Source organism: Cibotium barometz, chromosome 12 (assembly GCF_041138505.1).
Source record: "Cibotium barometz isolate CiBa-2024 chromosome 12, ASM4113850v1, whole genome shotgun sequence".
Taxonomy (NCBI): Eukaryota; Viridiplantae; Streptophyta; class Polypodiopsida; order Cyatheales; family Cibotiaceae; genus Cibotium; species Cibotium barometz.
Window position 1 is genome coordinate 24,191,498 of NC_141057.1, and position 14,645 is coordinate 24,206,142.

The following is a 14,645-nucleotide window of genomic DNA, read 5'->3' on the forward strand; positions in this document are numbered from 1 at the left end:
CAAACACAAAACACAAGTTTACGACTTAACTTGACGTCAGCAGACCTAGTCAGTATACCGACCATCTGCAGATATCGCATTAAGATGAAAACTATGGCACAAGTTAAATGCTTTGACACATCGTCAGCAGACCTAGTCAGTATACCGACCATCTGCAGATGACTATCAAACCAAATAACAAAAACAAACTTCACCACATAGCTTGGTGTCAGCAGACCTAGTCAGTAAACCGACCATCTGCAGATACCGTACTAAGTAGCAAAGCATCACACATGTCAAATGCTACGAGCGCACATCAGCAGACCTAGCCAGTAAACCGGCCATCTGCAGCGGGCTCTCAAAGCATTTAACAAAAACAAAGCCGCATTGTAACTTGGTAACTGCAAACCTAGTCAGTAAACCGACCATTTGCAGATACCGTGCCACAACGAAAACTTCTACATAAGTTAAATATTAAGAGTGCACATTAGCAGACCTAGCCAATCACTCGGCCATCTGCAGCGGGCCTCTTAACATTTAACGACACATGCACATGCATCACAAACAACGTTAAACTTAAGCGTATGCAAAAAATTAAATGACACCAACACTTTCAACTTAAAAATTACCTCAAATTGATCACACTAGCACCACTGACACCAAGTACAAGGAAGATTCTATGAACAGTGACCCCCTGGACCACCCTTTTATACTACAATATAGCCCGCCGGGCCGAGAGGCGGGCCTGGCGGGCTTCTGCGCGCCCGGCGGGCCCGGCGGGCCAGACTTGTAGCCCGGCGGGCCAATTGTGGGTTACCAGGTTATCCCACCCTCTAGGATTTGAGAACTGTGAATTTTGTGAACATTGAGATTTGTGAACAATAGCTGTGATCACAAGAAAAAAGGCTGTGATCACGTGAATATGAAATCCCTGCACATCATCCACAACAATCACACATCCATTCATGTCAATCCACATTATCCAAACATCAACCCACATCATTCCCATATTTTTTTCTTCTTCATCAATCCCTATCACATCTTATCATTCCCACATCAAATCACATCCAATCGCATCATCCACACATCAATCCAGATCATCCATACATCCATCCATATCATCCACATCAATCCACATGAATCCACATCACCATACATCCATTCACGTCAATCCACATTATCCACACATCAACCCACATCATCCATACATCCATCCACATCAATCCACACATCAATCCACATCATCCATACATCCATCCACATCCATCCACATTATCCGCACATCAATCCACATCATCCATACATCCATCCACATCAATCCACATGTCAATCCACATCATCCATACATCTATCCACATTAATCCACATTATCCACACATCAATCCACATCATCCATACATCCATTCACGTCAATCCACACTATCCACACATTAACCAACATCATCCATACATCCATTCACGTCAATCCACATTATCCACATCATCCATACATCCATTCACGTCAATCCACATTATCCACACATCCATCCATCACATCAATCCTCATGTCAATCCACATCATCCATACATCCATCCACATCAATCCACATTATCCACACATCAACCCACATCATCCATACATCCCATCACTTCACATACACTAACATCTATCCAGTTTACATCAAATCTTATCACATCCATTTCACATCACATCTCATTCATTCACATCCCGATTCACATGCTAACACATTCATTCACGTCCCTTATCGTTCATTCACATCCCGATTCACATGCTAACACATTCATTCACGTCCCTTATCGTTCATTCACATCCCGATTCACATGCTATCACATTCATTCACATCCTATCTCATTCATTCACATCATGATTCACATGCTAATACATTCATTCACATCCTATATCATTCATTTACATCCTAATTCACATGATATCACATCTCATCTATTCATTCACATTTATCTGATTCACATCATATCTTATCACATCTATTTACCTCTCATTCTCATTACTTCTATTCTCATCACATCCATTCTCTATTCATTCTCATCTATGTGATTCATATCACATCTTATCACATCTATTTATAGAATGTAAGAGAATTCTTATTTTTGATATAAAGATTCTTTACGCATCTATTTATGCATAAGAACAACTGTAGTGGAAAATAACACTTTTATAAAAATCTGTTTATGCATCTATTTATGCATAAATTCAAATTTAAGGAGAATAACACTTTCAAAATAAAAATAAATCTTTTATGCATCTTTCTATGCATAAATTCAATTTTAATGAGAATAACTCTTTTGCAATAAAAATAAATTTCTTTATGCATCTTTCTATGCATAAAATCAAAATTGATGAGAATAACTCTTTTGAAATAAAAATAAATTTCTTTATGCATCTTTCTATATGCATAAAATCAAAATTGATGAGAATAACTCTTTTAAAATAAAAATAAATTTCTTTATGTATCTTTCTTTGCATAAAATCAAAATTGATATGAGTAACTCTTTTGAAATAAAAATAAATTTCTTTATGCATCTTTCTATGCATAAAATCAAAATTAATGAGAATAACTCTTTTGAAATAAAAGAATTTCTTCATGCATCTTTCTATGTATAGAAATTAATTCTAATGAAAATAACACTTTTATAATAAAAATATTTCTAATATGCATTTTTCTATGCATAGAATAAAAATAACACTTTTAGAATACACAAGCAGTGGGGATTACTCTCTTTGAATAATAAAAAGATAAAACTTCCAAATTTAAGAAAATTTTGCCATAACCTCCTTTGTATGGTTGACCATTTTTTAAAATTTTCACTCTAAAATTTATTAGAAATTATCCAAGATGATTTAAATCATTTTAATCTAATCAATTTCCACTTTGTTAAGAGTAAACAATATGAAAAGTTTAATTCCATCAATTTGATTACACATCTAGGATAAGAAAAGCTGAATTCAATAATGAAGAGAAGGGGGAAAGCCTTTCCAGCAAGGCATAACATCCATTTTCATTTTAAAGAAAGCAAAAATCAGAAAACCAAAAAATAGAATAAGAAAAAGTAGAATTTCTAACTTACTAGGAGTTTTGTGAGCTTTCCTTTGGCTTGATGGTTTGAGGGATCTACTCTTGTTTGTACAACAAGAATGGCCACCAATTCTTTTGAAGAGGAAATGATCAAAAACAAATGAATTATCAATGAATTCACTGTTTTTGGTAGAGTAACAGTGCATAAAACACTATTAACCATTTATTAATGGGGAGGCTTCATTTACAGGAAAAAGTGAGCCTCTAACCAAGCAAACTGATTCTATAATTTTTCAGATCAATTTGGTCAAATTTTGACCATTTTTAGGTCAGTTTAGCTTACTTTTTGGATCTAGTTGAAGCAAGAGAGAGGAGGGATGAAAATATCTCATTATTTTTGAGTTTAAAACTCAACCACACATGTGAAATAGGTGCCTCCTTCATGAGGAAAATTCCCCACGCTGAGGTGTCAAAAATGTACCATTTCTTTTAAATATCTCTTCTTTTACTAATAAATTTGTCCTTAGTCAACTCTTCATCTTATGTGAGCATTTACTCATTTTTGGGGGGATTTTCTTTTATTCTTCCATTTATCTCCCCCCTACATTTGGGTCCATAGAAGCCTTAATTCAAAAATTTTAGAAAATTTGGACCCTTAGGCTAAGGTCCCTTTTACCTAATTTCAATTTATTCCAATTGCACATTGGATTTTTTTTTTGAATATCTGTTTTAGGGGAAACCATTTTAGACACTAGGAGGATTTTTATATCCAAAAATATCTCAATTTTGAATTACCTCCCTCTACACATTTTCTCTCTCTAGACCAAAACAGGGTAAAACAGGATCTTTCTTTTATTTGAGAGAGGGGAATAATTATAAGGTCAGAAAGGGAGGTTCTTACACTTGCACACCTCAAAAGCTGGAGGGAGGAATCTTACACTCGCGTCATGCCTCATCGACCATCACCCAGTCCCTCTCTCTCTCTCTATCTCACTCTCTCACCCCACAGTTAACCACCCCCTCGCCCCTTTGTCATCTCACCATCACCAGCCCCCTCTCCTCACCAACCCACCATCACCACTAGCCCCCTCACTGACCACTCACTAGTCTTCTCTCTCTCAGTTGACCCAACCCCACCATCACCAGCCCCCTCTCCTCACCAACCCACCATCACCAGCCCCCTCTCCTCACCAACCCACCATCACCACTAGCCCCCTCTCACTGACCACTCACTAGTCTTCTCTCTCTCAGTTGACCCAACCCCACCATCGCTCCCCTACGCACCCCCCTCTCCTTCTCTCATCGGGTGCAGCCACCAGTAGCCCCCTCCCTCTCTCACCTGACCCCGCACCCTCTCCTTCGCCACCCCACCCGTTTTTCCCCTAGCCCTCACTCCTCACTCTCTTTTGTGTGCAGCCCTGACCCCACCCTCTCTTTCCCCTCTCTCAGTGCAACCCTGCACTTCTTGCCCCACCCCACGAGTTTATTAGAAAACAATAAAAAATAAAAAAATCAACAACAACAACGTCTTTCTCTCTGACCCCCCCTAAACGTCTCTCGGCTTCTCTCACCCTCACTGACCATCCCTCTCATCCCCTCCCCTCACTCCGCATCGACGACCACACTCCTCACCCCCTCACCTACCTCTCACCCCACCGACCACCATCCCTCACCTACCTCTCACCCCATCGACCACCATCCCTCTCCTCTCCCCCTTCCCTCGGGCGACCCCACCACCTTCTCTCCCTCACCGTCACCCCACCGTCCCCAGCGCCCCCCCTTGTTCACTCATCCCACCAACCCAACACTCTCCCCTCTCGCCCGCAGCTCCCTCCCTCCCACTCCTCACTGACCGACCACCCCCCCTCATGCGTGTGTAGCATCCCCCCCTCTCCTCTCTCGTGCGTGACACCCTAGCATCCCCCCTGATCGCCCTTGCAATCCCATACTTACTCATGCCCCCCTCACCCCCCGGGCCCCATCCCCCCATCGACCAGCCCCTCACTTGACCACCCCCAGTCCCTGCAGCTCTCGTTCCCTCCTCTCTCACCTCACGACCAGCTGCCCCCCTTCGCCTGCTCTCGGGTGCGCAGCAGCCCCCCCTTTACTTTCCCCCCTCTCTCACCTCACCACCAGCCCCCCCTTCGTTTTCCCTTGTGCACCCTTCTCTCCCCTCATGACCAGCCCCCCTGCCTAGCCCATCGTACGACTAGGCCTTCCCCCTCTCTCACCTCACCACCAGCCCCCCCCATTCGTTTTCCCTTGTGCGCCCTTCTCTCACCTCACGACCGCTAAAAAAAAAATGCCTTCCCAACTCTTTTCTCTCTTAGCCTCTTGGTTATTTTTCATTTTTTCTTTTATTTTATTCTTATTATTAATTATTTTTTCTCATATTCATCGAGTCACCCTCTCTCTTCTTTTTCTATCACTAAGCAACCACCACTTTCTCTCTCTCTCTTTCCTAGCCCACCCTTCTCCCGTGCTCTCATTTTCCTTCCGCACCCCACCCTTGCAGCAGCAGAGTCAGTGTCTCCGCCATAGCCTTCATCATGGAGGAGGAGCACACAGTGAGTGGTAGGGCCTGCATCGAGGGTTTAACTTCATCCTCAGGAGTGTCCCTCTTCTCCGGCCCGCCACCATCACTCTTCTCCGGTGGCCCACCACCTCCGACAGTCTCTTCTTCTCCTTGGATCCCCCCTTGTGCCCACCTCTCTCGTGTGGCCGCCATCGACATTGCTAGCACAGCTCGCGCAGCTGCTTCGACCATCACCACTGCCACCACCGAGCTGTCATCTCCACTGGGGTTGAGGTATCATTTCCTCGCCACCCTCTAGGTCCTCCATTATCTTCTGTTTTATCATCGTATGAGCTTGTGCCTTAGTAGGGTTGGCTCACTTTGACTCTTCAGATTTCACCATTGCATTGGAGGATTTATGCAGATCCTTCTTGGTGGACTTAGCCACACCAAGCGCATCCCCACACTCACCAGTGCCTACATTGGTGAGGTTTTTCAGTTTCCCACCATTCCCAAGCCTGCAGACAGGATTGGGTATTCGAGGATTCCTGAGGAGGATTGGGTCCTTAACCTCCCAGGGGTCAGTCCTCCCTGGGATAATTCCTAGGTGGAAATCCCCTCATGACCCAGCATCCCCCATCATCTCCCTGGTGGATGCCAGCACTTTGGTGTTGGCAGAATCGCTTCACCCCCCACATTTTTTCATCTATTATCTCCTCACTTGCCTTGCCCCTCATCCCCAACCAGGAGTACTTGCCTCCCCTTGTTTGATGCATTTCTCTCTTTGCACACCACTCGCCCCTTTTACTGGGCTGCACTCATCTGTGACTATTCTCCGCTCCGCTCTGTAGCTCGCCGTCTCACATCTACATGCACACCAACTTTATGCACACATGGCACGTTACTTTTACACTCACTCGATGGCCCCCATCCTAAGTGCCATCCCTGACCCGACCTTGGTTCCCCCTCACGACCTCGCCACGTGAGCCTGCCTCCTTAGGGAGCAGCCATCATCGCCATCCATCCCACGGCCACCCTCGTGATTGACATCCATCCCATGGCCACCCTCGTCATGTCGACATCCACTCCACCCCCACCCTCATCAACACCTTGCCCACCATCAACATCCATCCCACAGCCACCCTCTTTATCGACATCCATCCCACGGTCACCCTCATCATCGACATCCACTCCACCCCCACCCTCGTCAATCGACACCTTGCCCACCATCGACATCCATCCCATGGCCACCCTCGTCTCATCGACATCCACTCCACCCCCACCCTCATCATCGACACCTTGCCCACCATCAACATCCATCCCACAGCCACCCTCGTCATCGACATCCACTCCACCCCCACCCTCATCATCCATGGACACCTTGCCCACCATCATCGACATCCATCCACTACCACCTTCATCATCGACGGCTCTTTCATCAACTACTCCTTCGTCATCCTCACACCCCATTCTCTTTCCATGGATCATTGCTTCCCAGGGACCGGCATCACACCACATCTCCCTAGTTTTCCCACCTCACCACTACCCTCGCCACTACCCTCGCCACCCTCTCCTTGCACACCATCCAAAGCAATATGGGAATCTCTTTCGACGGAGGTTCCTCCGCACTCCACCCCTTAGTTCGCCCCACCTCACCCATTTTTTCAGTGCGCCGATTTCCCTCGTCCACCACCTCATCTTCCACTTTACCTCGATCTCCTGTCGACACGGACATGAGCTACTTACTTCAGCCACTACCACCCTCATCCTCCCCTCTGACACAGTCTTTCTCGACAGCACCACCATTTCCTCCCAAGCTTCACCTCCACCATCTTCTCCACCACTCCCCAGGTTGGGCTCTTTCCGAGTCTCTCGCTCAGACAGTCCCGAACCACTCCATCAGACTTGACTAGGCTTCTTGCGGAGTGCTATCTGGTGGCTGACACATTGATGGAAGCCTCTTGACAGATCACGACCATGGGACTCATTCATCAGAGTCCTAGGTGTCTTCACCGACGTCGCTACTAATAACCGACACTTGCGTCGATGGATCTATCCTAGCAGAGCGGACCGCTCAGGAGGCTACAGCTTGGGTGCAGCAAAGGATGCAGAGGAGACCTTTTAGCAGTTACACAAGACCATGGCCCAGCAGGACGGAGAGCTTTAGGAGCTTCGTGACGAGGAGGAGGAGCTATTTGAGCTGTACTTATCTCCCATCCTTGATGAGGATGCCATGGCAGCCATTCGAGAGAGCAGGAGTGTACACTTTTGGTGGAGACCCATCATCAGCATGAGTCAGAGATGCAAGCCCTTCGGTTGGAGAATGAGAGAGAGCTCGCCACTTTGCAAGACGCACTGAGCATGCTCTTACAGATTTCTATCTCAGCAACATGCGTTTGAGTTAGCTGATCTCTGTAAACAGGCTTCATCTGCAGGCAGAGGACGACCTTGCAGAGTTCCACCGACTTATTGAGCAGTGTCGTTCAGCTGCCCGTCCACACTCCAGATCCACCACGGGTCCACCAGGGTTTGGGACTGATGCCTCCTCCCATGCCACTCATGATGGTTGATTCAGTCTTTTGTCATTTTATTTATTTTATTTTCTTTGTTTGCCTACGGGCATGTACTGGCCATGGACAACTTTCATTTTGTATCTTGTATGCCTGGACTTTGTGGTGCTAGAAGTTTTGCCCAAATGAAATGGCCAGTGATTATTACGGTTTAGATTGGTTTTTGTACTTTTGTTAAGGTAACCTTTGGCTGGATGCTTGCCCGGGGGATGATAGTGGTAATACAGTTAGTGATCGCTTTGCTGGATGATGAAGTGCCCACCAGGAGCTCTAAGAAATAGCTTGCTAGATGAAGTGCCCACTAAGAGCTCCCTGTTCAATCATTTTTTTTCTACAGCTCATTGGATGAAGTTTCCCAGGAGCCTAGTTGATTCATTTTTATTTATTTTGTATCTCTCCAGAAGGTTTTCCTGGAAGGATCATTGTATGAGGTATGCCTTTGTAGCCTGCTTGCCGGATGTTTTTCTCGGAGGCTCACCTGTGTTTTCTTGGCATTCACCGGGATGGTGAATTGAGTAGTAGTGTGCGACCTGCGGACGTGAAGCCAGTTCCTCCACACTCCACCGAGCACTCCAACCATTGGTGCCCTCCGATTGCTCCGACCACTCCGGTCGCCCTCCTCCGACTACTCCAACCGCTCCGACCGCCATCACCGCCACTGTGCTCCGATCACTCCGACCATCGGCGCCCTCCAACAGCTCCAACCACTCCGACCGCCGGTGTCCTCCTCTGATGACTCCAATCCCCGTCACTGCCGATGCCCCCGACCGCCAGTTCTCTTTGACCCCTTTGACCGCTGGCCCCCTTTGACATCTCATACGTGCCGCATGGCCAACTCCGATGGCACTCATGGAGGCAACACCCCTCTCCCTTTCCCAAGGCAGGGAGAGATCCTCTTCGAGATTCTGAGCACCATCTTCCTTTCCCCTCTCCCTTTCCCAAGGAAGGGAGAGATCCTCTTTGAGTTTCTCTTGAGCACTATCCGAGGAGGAGGACACCCGAGGAGGATTTAAGGGGAGCACTATCTCGGTAGCATATAGATAGTCTGGGACATACTCTCACGGAAGAGGACACTCTCTCGTGTATCACCTTGAGTTCTAGCACAGTCCTTCTATCGAAGCGGAGTCTCCCTTGTATCACTCCTTTTTAGTATTGTGATGGTAGTGTTGTGCTCTATTTGGCGTTTTGTCTATCTCTTTTTGTGCACAAGGTGAGTGAGGTATGAGTGGTGTGTGTGGTGTGAGTGAGAGGGCTGTAGTAGGGGTACTGCGGTGCTACGTGGTGGTCGGAGAGCACAGTAGACAATGTAGAGCCTAGGTCTTGCCTGTCTAGCCAGTGAGGTCGACTCATCCTTGGCAGGTATGCTTCCCTGAGAGGATCCACGCTCCCTTCTCCCTGAACCTTAGTGTTTGTGGCAGTTGTCTTCGAGTTCCCTATAGCAAGGACCGGTGGAGTCATCCACACCAGTCCGTTCATGCAGATCTGAAGGAGAAAGTAGAGTTGAAGAGACCTGGAACCTTTGAAGAGGCCTTGAGAATATCTAGAGAGAAGGAGTGAAAGCTACAGAGGTTGGCTCTAAAGTAAAGGGAAGTTTAGACTAAAGAAAGGCTAGCTGTGCTTGAGGGGAGAAGAGCAAAAGGAGCTACTCCAGTAGTCCCAGTGGTTTCAGATACCTATTAGGAGGACGGGAGGTTATCTTGTGGTATTCACAAGAAAAGCAATGCAAGATGTCAGAAGAGAGGAGGAAATGCCAAATTTGCAAGAGCTAGAGGTGAGGCAGCCAAGGAATATGATACTCCTATAGAGTCCATCTGTAACTATTTGGCCCTCCTAGCTCTATTTCACATGATGAAACCCCCAAACACCAAATAGGTGGAAGAAGAAATGGGGACATGGCATAGTAGCAGGGGAAACCCGTTTCCCCCCATGGGGAACGGTGCACTTCAAGAGGCGGGGCCATTATCCACACCTTTTTTGACGCTTTAGAACTAAGCTTAAAATCCATGAAATGTCAAAATCACATCGAAAAAGAAACGTCGAAATAAGAGCCGATATATGCGTCAAAATAAGGGTCAAAATAATTATGTTTTCCACGCTTTTTTGATATGCTTTTTGACGCTTATTTCGATTGATATTTTGACTCTGATTTCGACTGACATTTCGACTCTGATTTTGACACCGATTTCGACCAACATTTTGACTTCTATTGCAGGAAACTTTTGACGCTTTTTTCAACGGTTATTTTGACGCGTGCAGGTATTATTATTTTTTTGGCATAATGGTGCATCCAGTTGCAATCTTGTAGCTGGATGCACCATTATTCCAAATTTATACAATACCAAAGGTAGCTGTACTCTTATGTGAACGGAGCAAATTTGTTGAAAAAGTTAGAGTGCCATAACGTTTTTGACATTACAAAGTAGGTACACAATTCACACAAGTGTAAACAATGGCCAAATTATATTTCAAGATGTGAAATTTACATATCAAGCTCTGACGAGATAAGCCAAAATTGCATAAAGTAGTTGCATAAAATTGCATACAAGCTCTACAAGCTATACTTGATGACCAAAATTGCATAAAGTAGTTGCATACAAGCTATACAAGCTCAAACAAAAATGTGAGCTGACCAGAATATGTATGTACAAGAGAAAAGACATGGACAAGGCCACTCTATGCGAAGCCCACTTAGGGTCAGGCATTGGTCCCTGCAAAAACCATACAAGACGTTTTTTTGGTATACAAAACAACGATCTAACATGACATGGTAAAGCAAGTATACAAAACAACGATCTAACATGACATGGTAAAGCAAGTATACAAATCATAAGGTTCAGGCTTATCACACTTACCATATCTGCAATGCACCCCCAATTGAGGTTGGCGCCTTCTTGCTCAAGCTTCTCCAAAAGAAAGTACGTGTTATGGCAGGCGAGCAATGTCCTCCTCCCGTTGCCGGCCGACCAACCACTTGATTCTAAAAGTACCAAAATAACAAGATAAGTGTTGATACTTACAAAGTAGACATAACATCAAATGAAACATACAAGATAAGCATTGATAGTTGATAGTTACAAAGTAGACATGGAATGCATCCCAACTGCGGCTTTCAAGGTAAGAGCTTCCTACACTCTCCATTTGGGCTTTGGCCGCATCCTCTTGTTGCTTGTAGCATTGGGGATTTCTTGCATGCTTTTGCTTCTCCTCATTCCAATCCTTGGTGCTCATGTACCAAGGCTTGTCACCCACTGCCTTCACTCTCCTAGTCACATCTCCCTGCCAATGTTTCATGACGTCCACCATGTGGTCCTTTATCCACCTTATGGGGATGACATCACTACCGACTGCCAACTTGTACTCATCCTTGATTTGATTTATGAATCTATCTTTCTTATCTTTATCCAACTTTGGCCATAAAGTCATAAAGTCATTTGCAAAGACAATGTGACAAAGCTCACGGATGCGGCTCTTCATCTCTTGCCCCATCTCTTGCTCGACATTATCCAAAACCACATTGCCATTGACAATTGTGTAATATTTTTTCCCATCGACGGGTGTGGGCTGTGTGTCGAAATGTCACGAGAGATGATCGCGAGTGTGGAGTGCTTCTGGCGCTAGATGGGGAAGGACAATCATGTGGGGGTGTAGAAACATTCGTGCCCCCACTTAGACAACAACTACCTCCACCTCCACTACTTGAGCGTCATCCTCTGCTGCAAGTGGATGAGCAACCTGAGGGAGGGGTTCTGGTGGTTCTTTGTGGGGTTTGTACAGGTGAACTAGGGTTAGCGATGGTGGTGCCCGATGGTGCGGCCGAAGTGCCCACCCCTCTCTTAAAATATTGTTGTGCCATCGCTATTTCTCGGGCATGGCTTGTGCTAAAAAACCCATAAATTGGTCATGCGACATGGCATATGGAGAGAAGGATGGAGAGTAAGCCGGTGTCTCATCTGGAGTGCGCGACATGTTTCTACACACACATAACAAAGCCCACATGGACACTTTAATAAGAGCATACACATGAATTATCCCTCAACATTCATTCATTTATGCATGAGGCCTTATGCATAAATCCTATGCATAAAGCTATGAATGAGGCCTTATGCTACATAAAGCTATGCATGAGGCCTTATGCATAAAGCTATGCATGAGGCTTATGCATAGAGCTTATGCATAAAGCATGCATAAAGCTTATGCATAAAACATCATGCATAAAGAATATGCATAAAGCTTATGCGCAAACCTACAAAACTATGCATGAGGCCTTATGCATAAAGCTATGCATGAGGCCTTATGCATAAAGCATTATGCATAAGGCTTATGCATAAAGCACTATGCATAAGGTCTTAAGCACGAGGCCTTAAGAATAAAACTATGCATGAGGCCTTATGCATAAAGCATGCACGAGGCCTTATGCATAAAGCTATGCACGAGGCTTATGCATAAAGCATGAATGAGCATTATGCATAATGCTTATGCGTAAACCTACAAAACAAATCCCCAACACCCAACGGTGCAATAATAATAGAGGAAAGAGAGGAAAGATAGAAAAGCACTTACCTCTTTCTCATGATGTTGAAAGAGAGGATTAGAGGACCTACAAAGCCAACAAAAGGGTGAGGAAAGGATTAGTAATGTATATATTAATCTAAGGTGGATGTAATCTAAGTGTACTCATGTTGCTGAGTAAGTGCAATAGACTCAAGCACAATTAGGTTACAAGATTAAGACTTGTACTCATAAAGAGGCTTGAGATGTGTGCAAGTGATATGATTTCATTGCTTGAAATGGCCCCCTTTTATATGATGAGGTACACCTTTGGTTTTTTACATCAATGTGGGATATATCCCTTTATTCATGTGGCTTCGTGCTATGCTTTGCACTTTCCTAGCTACTTAACTCACTCCCTACCAGCTACAACAGAATGAGGGTGTAGCAACGAAAATAGCAGCGCTTATATAACTAGAAGGGTAGGGAGATGTCGGGCCCATTTTGTTGCTAAAAAAGTCACTATTTTCGGGTGGTTGCAAGATCAGGGTGCTCGATTTTGTCCACTCAGGCACCCTGTAAACAATAAAAAAATAAGCATTTTTAACCTTTAGTGGACCAATCTCTCCTAGCTAACGAAGGAATTTCAAGTTTCGAGTTCTTTTATCATAACATCACATGCAAATTTGGGAATATAGTTGCATAATCTGATTAAGCATTAGATAGTCGAAAGTCCTCATTTGCTTGGGTACAAGTAAATGTATACACCCTATCCCAAATTTGGAATAATTTCATTAAATGCTATTATCATTTATATATAAACTCATATAAGATTCCCATTTTGTACCTAAGATATTCATATAATATAGAGCTTAACTTGATTTTTTGAGAAAAATTTAAGCTATTTGTCTACTTTCTTTATTCAAGGTCTTTAAAGTGTTATAATATATGCCACTTTTTGGAACCACAATAACTACCACTTAAATTCTCAATCTTGTAGATCAAAAGAGTGGTAGACAGTAGTAGAATGTGGTGGTTAGTAAAAATTACAAATTGAATGGCTAGATTTTCAATGATATCTTTTGTAAAATTCTTCAAAGCTATTGGAAGGCAAACAAATATTAATAATCAAATTAGTAAAATTATATTTTTGATGTAAATGATCTAAAACCTATAGGGACTAGTGTATTTGTAATGGTGCATCTATCAAAAAAAATTTGGATCACTCCAAGTATGGAAAGATCAATTTTTTATCAATTCATCTTATTTTTTTTATTAATTTTGATTAATTAGACCAATTTGTATTAATTGAAGTTATATTGGGTTAATTTGAGTGCATGTGTATTTTCTATTAGTTTCTTGATCTCATTTGAAGTACCTTGTGCTCGCCTAAATTTTCTCTCCAAGCATTGTCCTAGTCCAACATAAACTAGACAAAATTGGACACCCTGATCTTGCAACAACGCTTTCGCTACAACGGGTTCATTGCTCTATTTCCGCTCTATGGACCGCTCTATGGAGCAGCAAAAGTACTGCGTAATTAAAAAAAGCTAGGGTAGACTAGGGAGTCTGCACAAGTTGACCTCCCAGTCTTTCTACCACGGGACTCCCCAGTCTGTCCTAGCTCTTTTTTTTCTAATGTAGACACAGTAAAAAAAACACAACTTCATGTCATACTCATCGTCATGGATGGACACATCTAATGTAAAACTTGAAAAATACAACAACAAAAAAGAACAATTACAATTCATGGTTTAAGGAATGTCAAAATTCAATTGCAATACTTGGCAGAATTATAGAAGTGTATGATTCCAAAAAGCTCATATACAAAATAAAACGTAATGAAAATATATGGAGCTAGGGGCTACATTGAGGGGGTCTATATCTCATGCAGCTCGATTATTATTGTTCCTTGCAGCTCCACCCCCTTCTCTTCCCACATTTCCATTTTTCTTGCTTGGACATTCGCGCCATCATTTCTAGTAACATGATCCTAAAACGCAATAAAACTAACAGAAGTGAAAATCCGTTTTGCAAAAACAAAGAGGTTATGGTGTT